A 10,483-nucleotide genomic window follows, 5' to 3' on the forward strand; every position below is an offset into this window, starting at 1 on the left:
GATGTTCTTCTTATTCCTCTAAAAGATTAGATAGTTTTTTTTTCATTGTTCACATAGATCTGCTTTCTCTACTTTATTTTTATCTTATGAAACTCATGTTCGATTCATTCAACATTTTATGTAGATATTCAATATTATCTTTCTTATTCATGCTTAAGTAAATATTTTTATTATTGTAGTTCTTTAACAAAAAACATTTGGAAATAATTTCTAGTGAATCAAATTTCTAAAGAAACAAAAATACACCAATAGAGCTATTGACTGTGCCTTAGATGCCGAATTATTGAATCTTTTGAAACAAAAGACAGTTTATTAATAAGTTCTTAAATCTTCTAACGTCGTAGGTTATTTTTATTTTGTAAGTTAAGAAAAAGATGTATGCTGGAGCTTGAAAATGGCGCTGCAATCACTATTTCTGTGGCTTTAAATTCTCCAGCTATCAAGTCCTCGGTAGTATAGTGGTCAGTATCCCCGCCTGTCACGCGGGAGACCGGGGTTCGATTCCCCGCCGGGGAGGATTATTTTTGCCATTTTTCACTTTTTTTTAAACCTAATTTTTTAGTATGAATTAACCATCAACAAATTATTTTTTTTAAGTCTTACAATGCAATGCGGAAAAATGTCTTACTCGATATGGCCTCGAATTTGTTTTATGACAAATAATTTGATAAATACTGTAGACCAGCACTCATGCATCAGCTGTGTAGCTTATTCAAATCATATTTTATCAATCACAAGTACTGTAATTTTTGTTGTGTAGAATACTAAATAAATTTTATTATTTCATATATAATTCATGCATTCGTACATTATATGTTACAGTTATATATAACTGTAATATATAATGTACGAATACATACATTACGTTACAAAATATAATTTCCAAAAGCCAAACCTGAGATTAACTGCTTTTTATCTGAGTGCAAAAATAGAAAAGCAATACTCTCAAGATGAAAAGCGAAATGAATATTGAAATACATAATTAGAATAATAAGAGTGCAACTTTATCATGCAATGATGAGAGCTAATTAAATTCTGATATTAATTAACAAGCTCAATTTTATAGTCATATTTTAAACCTTTATTGCCTTATGATTATAAAATTAGAGAAAAGATTTACAAGATACTTTCTGGAAGACTTGCTAAAAATATCACTGCATACCGCAATGAGTTCAGTTCCATTGCAGGGTCCATGGTTGACTTTGTGCAAATACATGGTTAGTCGAGTATTAACATTATCTTATCGATTATAATCGTTGATATTTAAAGGATTGTGGTATAAATATGTACATTTGAAGTTTTACACAGCAATAAATTATAAGTTTTTTTAACAACTGAAATATAGAAAACGCGTGCGCGTGCGTGTGTGTGTGTGGGTGTGTATGTGCGTGTGTGTGTGTATATATATATATATATACATGACTATGGCCATGTGGTTTTTTGTGACGGTCAGATTTGGTAGCAATACCGTGGATCAATTCACGCGCAGTATACGCGAGCGCCAGCGCCAGCGCCATGTATATATTTATTCTATTTATTATACCTATTGTAAGGCTTTTCTTCGGTTTTGTTTTTTGCGCCTCTAACTCTTAATATGTATGAAACTTTGCAAATAAACAACATTTAAAAAAAAAGGTTCGATTCCCGGCAGTGGTAGAATGCTCGCCTGCCACGCGGGCGGCCCGGGTTCGATTCCCGGCATTCTGAGCTGAGCGCTCGGCGAGTTCGCATGCGTCCGCGCGCGCTCCGCATCTATCGCTGTTACACCGGGGCTATTATCGTTTTATCTATCAACCATCGCCCATGAGGCCTCCACCACGTTAGTGCAACAGTGAAACAGTGTGTGTTCATCCAGCTGTCTTCAGCGGTGCTTTTGTGTACAGTGCAACACCAATAGGTTGTGTCTTTTTGCCGTCGCGCCACCCGGCTTTTCGTTCGGGTTTGTGCGCGGCGTGCCCATAAACTCTATCATAACTCGTAATGGCGCTGTCTACTACCAACATGAGTGATAGCGATACACTGATGTCCAAAGAGGACCCAGTGACTCCCTCAGCAGCATCTCCGTCAGATGACAATGATCGCACCAAGGGCTCGAGACTACCGATTCCTGTGTCGTCGACGCGACTACCTAGCTCTACGTCGCTTGATAAGCTCTTCAAAAATGCGAAGAAAGAATCAAACAAGCTAAAATCACCAGCCACGCCGAACCTGGGCTTAAAGAGGACCTTCTCTCAGTCCGCGATCAACTCAACACCAAGAAATACGTCAAAGCCATCCTCTACTAACTGGACCGAGCCCAAACGCTTCGCAAAAAACTGCGTTGTCAACAACTAATACCAAAGGTTTCTAGAAACCCATAATAGATTTGATCAACTCGGCAAGCTATCCGATACCCTCTCCGAGGAACAACAACAGGCTTCACAGAGGCCAACGTCGGCAACAGGAATCGCCACGACTTTAAAGGATGCCGCGCGCCCAAAAGCGCCGGCAGCCGCGACGACACCGAGATCAACAACGAGCGGCCCCTCTCCCCTAGCGACGGGCCCGAGCATAGCGTCGGCGGCGGCGGCGGCGGCGGCGGCGGCGGCAGCGGCACGCGCGCAGCGTCAATCGCAGCGAACGACGAGAGAGCCTACTTCTAACGCACCGAACGACACGGACACTCAAGAGCCCAATACTGGTAAATCCTCTCACGTTAAACCACCGCCTATTTACGTATGTGATATTAGTTTTGAGAAGCTTGTTAATTTTATCAAACCAACTAGTGTTAGTAAAAATGACTTTACGATCAAACAAAGCGATCTTTCTAACCAAACAATTTACTCGAATAACATTGAATCTTACGATAAATTACTGAATATTTGTAAAAATAACTCAATTAGACACTATACATATAGACCGAAAAACAAAAAGCTTAAAAACTACGTACTTAAAGGCATTAAAGGTAACTTTAGCGAATCTGACATTGAGAATGAAATTAAAGAGCAGAATCCCGAGTCAGTTGTAATTCACAAAGTAACGAAGATCACTTTTAATAAAAACAAGCCAGAACTCTTTCACTTCCTAGTTCAATTGACTAATGATAGCGATCCACATGAACTTTTAAACATAAAATCTCTCGCGGATCAAAGAACTTGGTGGGAACCGCTACGTAAGAAGGAAATATTCCAATGCACAAACTGCCAAAGATTAGGTCACTCGAGTGCTAACTGCGCTCTCGGCTATCGGTGCGTTAAATGCAAAGAAAATCATGAGCCCGGCAATTGCAGCGTTGACAAAGAAAACACCGACAAAAGCCAGTTATATTGTGTAAACTGCGAAAGCACTGGCCATCCTGCTTCATACAAAGGCTGCCCATTTTTTAAATTCGCTAAAGACGTAAAAAAAGCCACTAAAGCGGAGAGCCAAAAGCAGCATGACAAACAGTCGGCAGAATAAATAACTATGTGACCCGCCTTGCGGACCAGTGTCACGACCCGGACAGTGCTAAATACGGATTATTTACAGCGATCAACTAACTCATATCCAGTAACTCGAACGGGCGCTTATCGCACTGACGATAGATCTACACCGCAAAATACTATCAATAAAAATTCATGGAACCCTCAACAAAATAGCGTCAAACATCTTTTTCCCGACAAAAATCAAAACGATAACCTCAATATAAACGCAATTCTAAACGATTTTAAAAATCAAATCGTCAGCGCGCTAAGCGTTCAGTTCGAACATTTAAACAGATGCATTGAAATCCACACTATAAGAATCAATCAAATCTATGACTCTCTCGGTATGAACGATGGATATTGACACCTCAAATGGCCAAACAGTAACCGATAGCGATATAGCCATCTCAACTGTTAGCTCGCTTAAAATTGCTTCGATCAATGTTAACTCACTAATCTCGCTGAACAAGCGATTCGATCTCCTTACATTTATTACCAACCCTTTAGATGTAGTATTTATTTGTGAAACCAAACTTAGCAGTAAGTATAAAATTCAATTCGAAGACTACGATACTATTAGAGTCGATAGAAAGAATAGCGTCAGGGGAGGCGGCACAGCTGTTCTTATGAAAAATAAGATAAAATACGAAAAAATATTTTTCCCATCCTCAAATAATAATAAAATTCTTGAATTTACCATAATTAAAATCGAAACGGATAATTATAACCTTTTTTTAGCAGCACTTTACGCCAATAATGATTCAAATAAAATATTTATTAACGAAATAAACCACCTATTCGAGAAACTCGATCTACGCTCTCCTAATAACTATTTCATTATGGCAGGCGATTAAATTAAATGCTCGGCAAACAACTTGGGGGGATAGAATTTCAAAAAAGAAAGGCATTTTGTTAAAAAAATGGGAAGAAACTAATGCTAGTCACTTTAGAGCTAAAATCATCCCTTCCAACACACCTTCCTTCCCCAGTGCCAATTCTTTCCTGGACCTATGTATTATCGATAACCGTCTTAAAATTACTGACCTCACCAATAATAAAATCAAAGCGGTAGATTATAACAGCAACCATAAAGCACTAATCTTTTCAGTTGACTTATTTGAATCCTTCTTAACTCATGATCCGGCTCTTAATCACCGCTTCATTTACAAAAAAACTAAATGGAAAAAATTCTCCAAAAAAGCTAGCTCGAATTTTGATCTCGAAATCCCAGAAAATAAAATCCTTACGAACGACGAAATAATCTCATATATTAACCAAATTGAATCGATTATCCTCGACACTATCAAAACCACAGTACCTAAATATAAACCCAAAAATAACATTTATTTATTTATTTCAACACCATATACATATGCCCTTTAAAAGGCATCCTATAGAGGCAAACACAGTTGCCTGTACATAGGGATGGCATAATCACTAATACTAATATACTTAAAACTACCATATAGAGCCAAGCTAACGCATTTAACGCTATCATGCTCTTTTTCCTTTTCATAGCAAGTTAACAATATTAAAATATTAAAAAAAAAATATAACATCCAAAAGTTAATTCTTTTCTATAAACATACTCAATTACATTAATCAAAAAATTAAAAATCTGCACAAATATAAATCTTTCCTTATCACAACTATCAATAATTTATTTAAAAGAGGTCAGAACTCGTTATTCAACACTGCACATCTCAAGTTCCTAGTTAACAAAATAAATGAAACCTTAAAAGGACTGTATAAAAAATCTTATAACAGTTATTGGGAAACTCAACACAAACGTATCGACCACCGGGATCCTAATGCGTTCTTTCCCTTATTAAACCGATACTTCAGACAAAAAGGTACGATGAAAATTGACTCAATCACGATTGATCAAAATAACGCTAATCTCTTAGAACGGTGCGAATGCAACTTAAACAACTTAACAAAAGTAGACAACAATTACATTATAGAAACTCCTACCGATATAGTTAACTCAATCGGGGCCTTTTTTGAAACGATTAACGCTCCCAGATTCATTAATCAAGACAGACCACTTAAAGTAATAGTCGACACGAAAGTCGACACATTAACCAGGTCTTTCATCCACAATACCGAAAACAATCTTAAGATAACTAACTTCTCTGACGTCAACCCAGCCTCTAACCCTCAATTTGTTGAGGACAGCATATTACTCCACAGTACTGCCCAAATCATGAATATCTTTCACTCATTACCTAATAAATCATCAACTGGCCTTGACAATATACCCCCTATCGTACTGAAACATCTACCAAATATTATAATTAACGCATATACAATTATTTTCAACAACTGTCTAAATAACCGTTTCTACCTCGAGGCCTGGAAAAAAGCCAAAATCCTGCCCATTTAAAAAAAAAATAAACCACCCAATGAAGTCACGAGTTATAGGCCTATAAGCTTAACTCCGTCTATTAGCAAAGTATACGAAGTACTTATCAACAACACGCTCAACCACTACACTAACCTGAATAGCATCATACCCGATAACCAATTTGGGTTCAAGCATAAGCACTCCACCACCCACGCCCTTCATAAATTGCTGAACGACATTAACAGCCATCTTCACAACAATGAAATGGTATGCGCATGCTTGGTGGACTTGGATCGAGCCTTTGACTCCGTTTGGATCAACGGTCTCATCTACAAGCTGCACCAATTGAAATATCCACTCGATCTCATCCAACTCATCTGGCACATGACACGGGATAGAAAATTCCAAACCTGGGATGGAGAAAACTTGTCCACAATAACGTTCGACATTATTGAAGGGTTGATGCAAGGCACAGTCAACTCCCCGGCCCTTTTCAATATCTTTACTCACAACATTCCGAATCTTTTCAATCTTAATAGCGACAACAACACTCACTCCTTAGCCTTCGCAGACGACTTAATTATACTTACAGCTAATACTAACCTCAAAGTTGCTCAACACGATCTTGAAATTTTAGTAAATAAAATCAATAATGTTTACGCGCAATGGAACCTACGCATCAACCCTTCAAAGTGTGAAACTATTGTCTTCCACAAACCCCTAAGGTTCTTATCCATAACCAAAAGAAATGTCATCAAAAACTTTAGTATCAATATAATAAATAAAAACAACGATAAACAGTTAATTGAAAATAAGAAAAAAGTAAAATACCTAGGCGTCCAACTCGATTACCTCCTTAGATTGAACGACCACACAATTAACCAATTGCAAAAAGCCAAAAACTCCTTTAGAGCCAACTCCAGAATATTTCTTAATAAAAATCTCAGCCCTAGAACTAAAATGATTTGCTATCTCCTACCGATCCGACCTATTATAACGTACGCGGTCCCGATTCTCTGGAATATGAGTGCCTCGTTAATGGAAAAATTAAGGAAATTTGAGCGTATGTGTATCAGGACAGCGCTCCACGCTTTCTGAAAAAATGACGACTCCAAACACTTTATTAATAGTCAAACGCTCTATAACAAGGCTGATATACCTAGGATTGACAATTTCCAAATTGGATTAACGAGAAACTACTTTGCGAATCTCCCAGTAGTCCACAATAAATAGTTGATCAAATACACTGAATATAACTGCACCGAAATAGTTGATATGGCCCAGACGGGCTACCTTACTCCTCAAGCCTTCATGTACTTTGACAGAAGAGGGTACATCCAAAACGACACCAACGTACCAATATTATACCATCACTCCCGTCATCAATCAAATAAAACCATAACTTTTGATCCGAATAACCCATCACTTAAATACTCTACCACAATGCCTACCATAGATAATAAAATTAATTATAAAATTAACAAAAAATATTATTGGTTAGTTGACGATGGGAAATTCCACGATGAAGTTCGCCGGAGAAGAGTGAGAATAGTCCGCTAATCTTCGATATTAAGACTGCTGTGCCGAACCCATGGTCTGACGTCTCACATACTCGCTATAATTATTTAAATTTAATTTAATTTTTACCTATGTAACTCTAATATTATTATTTATTGTAGGACTTGAGTCCATTTGTATATATGTACAAATCTTGCGTCTCTTTCCTATCCCTCTTTCTTCCCACAAAGCGATATCGTATTTACGGCTTTTCTTTGTATAAAACCAAAGTTTTTCCGCATAAGGTAATAACTATATACTGTTAGAACTCTGGACGGATTAGTCCATACCGTCGACAACCCATAGTGTACTCTTAGCTTTAAAAAAATTTATTGTTCAAATGCGTATATGCGTACATTTTGTATTTGCGTACTCCTAATACCGATTTGGTTTTTTTAATTATTTGTTTGCACCATTGTATATCCACATATTGGAATCTTTAAGCAAATAAATCATTATAAAAAAAAAGGTTCGATTCCCCGCCGGGGAGGATTATTTTTGCCATTTTTCACTTTTTTTTAAACCTAATTTTTTAGTATGAATTAACCATCAACAAATTATTTTTTTTAAGTCTTACAATGCAATGCGGAAAAATGTCTTACTCGATATGGCCTCGAATTTGTTTTATGACAAATAATTTGATAAATACTGTAGATCAGCGCTCATGCATCAGCTGTGTAGCTTATTCAAATCATATTTTATCAATCACAAGTACTGTAATTTTTGTTGTGTAGAATACTAAATAAATTTTATTATTTTATATATAATTCATGCATTCGTACATTATATGTTACAGTTATATATAACTGTAATATATAATGTACGAATACATACATACGTTACGTTACAAAATATAATTTCCAAAAGCCAAACCTGAGATTAACTGCTTTTTATCTGAGTGCAAAAATAGAAAAGCAATGCTCTCAAGATGAAAAGCGAAATGAATATTGAAATACATAATTAGAACAATAAGAGTGAAACTTTATCATGCAATGATGAGAGCTAATCAAATTCTGATATTAATTAGCAAGCTCAATTTTATAGTCATATTTTAAACCTTTATTGCCTTATGATTATAAAATTAGAGAAAAGATTTACAAGATACTTTCTGGAAGACTTGCTAAAAATATCACTGCATACCGTAATAAGTTCAGTTCCGTTGCAGGGTCCATGTGTCCACTTTGTGCAAATACATGGTTAGTCGAGTATTAACATTATCTTATCGATTATAATCGTTGATATTTAAATGATTGTGGTATAAATATGTACATTTGAAGTTTTACACAGCAATAAATTATACATTTTTTTAACAACTGAGATATAGAAAACGCGCGCGCGTATATATATATATATATATATATATATATATATATATATATATATATATATATATATATATATAAATATGAAGCATCGGTGGTTCAGTGGTAGAATGCTCGCCTGCCACGCGGGCGGCCCGGGTTCGATTCCCGGCCGATGCAATCTTTTGCCTTCTCCAAGCAAAGCAAACAAAGTGGTGAATTACAAAGTAAAGTGTTAAAATAAAATTTCGAGTTCAGTTTACACACATCATAAACAATATAAGGTACAGACAGTTTATTTCCAATAAGCTACGCTTAGGCAACAAACCTTAAACTTGTGTAAAATCAACTTTTGCATCGATATAGTATATATTGATAGTCCGTGTGCGGAACACGATTCCGTACACGTTGCGTCATATAAACGTGTGGTAAATCAAGCTTCGTACACGTCGTGTCAAAAAATAAGTACACATTTTCGTACTAGTATTGGAATGTACTAACTAAAGTATTGCAATTAGAGCGTGTGGGGAAGATTTCATTGACGTTGATTTTAAACAACTCACTTTGTATTTTGTGTTGTATGTGTTCAAAGGGCTAAAACGCCCATAAACCGGAATCATAAAATTTGTTTTGCTTCAATAACAATCAAAAGATTAGATTTTGCTTTGAGAAGGCAAAAGATTGCATCGGCCGGGAATCGAACCCGGGCCGCCCGCGTGGCAGGCGAGCATTCTACCACTGAACCACCGATGCTTGTTTTACTGAAGTATATATTTGAGTGGAAATAGAATTGAAAATGCCTGATGCGAGTTAGCTTACACTATACTTTATAGACCGTATAAAGCCGGATGTTAAGGGCCTTTAAATGCACATAACCGAGTACACTTCCGGGCTTTAAAATGGGCAGTTCCTTAATTCTTGTCTGAATTGTCAACCTTGACAGTTGAAAATTATTATTTGCGTAAGATTAATTTAATTCTTTAGTCACTTCTAATATTTCCGAAAACACTATATAAAATTAGTAAATATAAAAAAATGCTAAGAAGCCTTTGAAATTTATTGATAAACATGTGGTTTAACAACTTTGATTTAGAAATATATTTATCAACTATTTTTTATAAATAGTTTCCAAAATGAAACATTAAAAATCGATAAATTTGGAAAATGTCTTAAAAACTACAATGTAAACTACAATACTCGTAAAGAATTTGGACATCTGATATTCTTTAAGCCTTTTGTGATCCATAATATGGACCTGGTAGGTAGATGTAAATAATAATCTAACAGATGCTTTTTTCGGGCGCCACGAGGCAATCTTGATCAGGGTTAAGTTCGATGGTGTGAATGACCTCTACAACCTTAATGAAAGACGTGCATAGCTTATGTTAAAAGCTCGCGGGCTTCTTTTCTCTGTTCCAAAAAATAGTATACACAAAAAATTATGATAAGATATCTAATAAATTTGTTCGAAGTTTCTTCATAGTAAAATAAGTTAATATTAATAAAACTGCAATTCCTATACAGACACAGTATCAATTTTTCATATTTAATTTAAGTACACACATTCAACTTTTAATAATCAATTTTCAAAACTTAAATGATTTTTAATTTATGAATTGAAAATAATAAAATAGCAACACATAACACTACAAAAAATACTAACACCTATATAAGCTTTAAATAAGATATTAAAGGTTTACTGATGAAAAAAATTCTTCGAATGACGCATATTTTATTCATACTATTTTAAATCTTATTCAATTTACCTTCTGGAAAAATTAACAAGGTCCATAAGAAAAAGGAAACGTTAATTAATTAAGTCGAAAAATCAAAGA

At 35.5% G+C, this 10,483-nt stretch overlaps 3 non-coding genes across 3 annotated transcripts; 2 read left to right on the forward strand and 1 right to left on the reverse strand.

The window, feature by feature from the left end:
• Nucleotides 1-444: 444 nt before the first annotated feature.
• On the forward strand, nt 445-516 carry TRNAD-GUC. The gene has a single exon. It is a non-coding gene; the product is annotated as a tRNA-Asp (tRNA).
• Nucleotides 517-8,757: 8,241 nt separating this feature from the next.
• On the forward strand, nt 8,758-8,828 carry TRNAG-GCC. The gene has a single exon. It is a non-coding gene; the product is annotated as a tRNA-Gly (tRNA).
• A 502-nt stretch (nt 8,829-9,330) lies between these two features.
• TRNAG-GCC lies at nt 9,331-9,401 on the reverse strand. The gene has a single exon. It is a non-coding gene; the product is annotated as a tRNA-Gly (tRNA).
• Nucleotides 9,402-10,483: the final 1,082 nt, after the last annotated feature.

Source organism: Nasonia vitripennis, chromosome 1 (genome assembly GCF_009193385.2).
Source record: "Nasonia vitripennis strain AsymCx chromosome 1, Nvit_psr_1.1, whole genome shotgun sequence".
Lineage (NCBI taxonomy): Eukaryota > Metazoa > Arthropoda > Insecta > Hymenoptera > Pteromalidae > Nasonia > Nasonia vitripennis.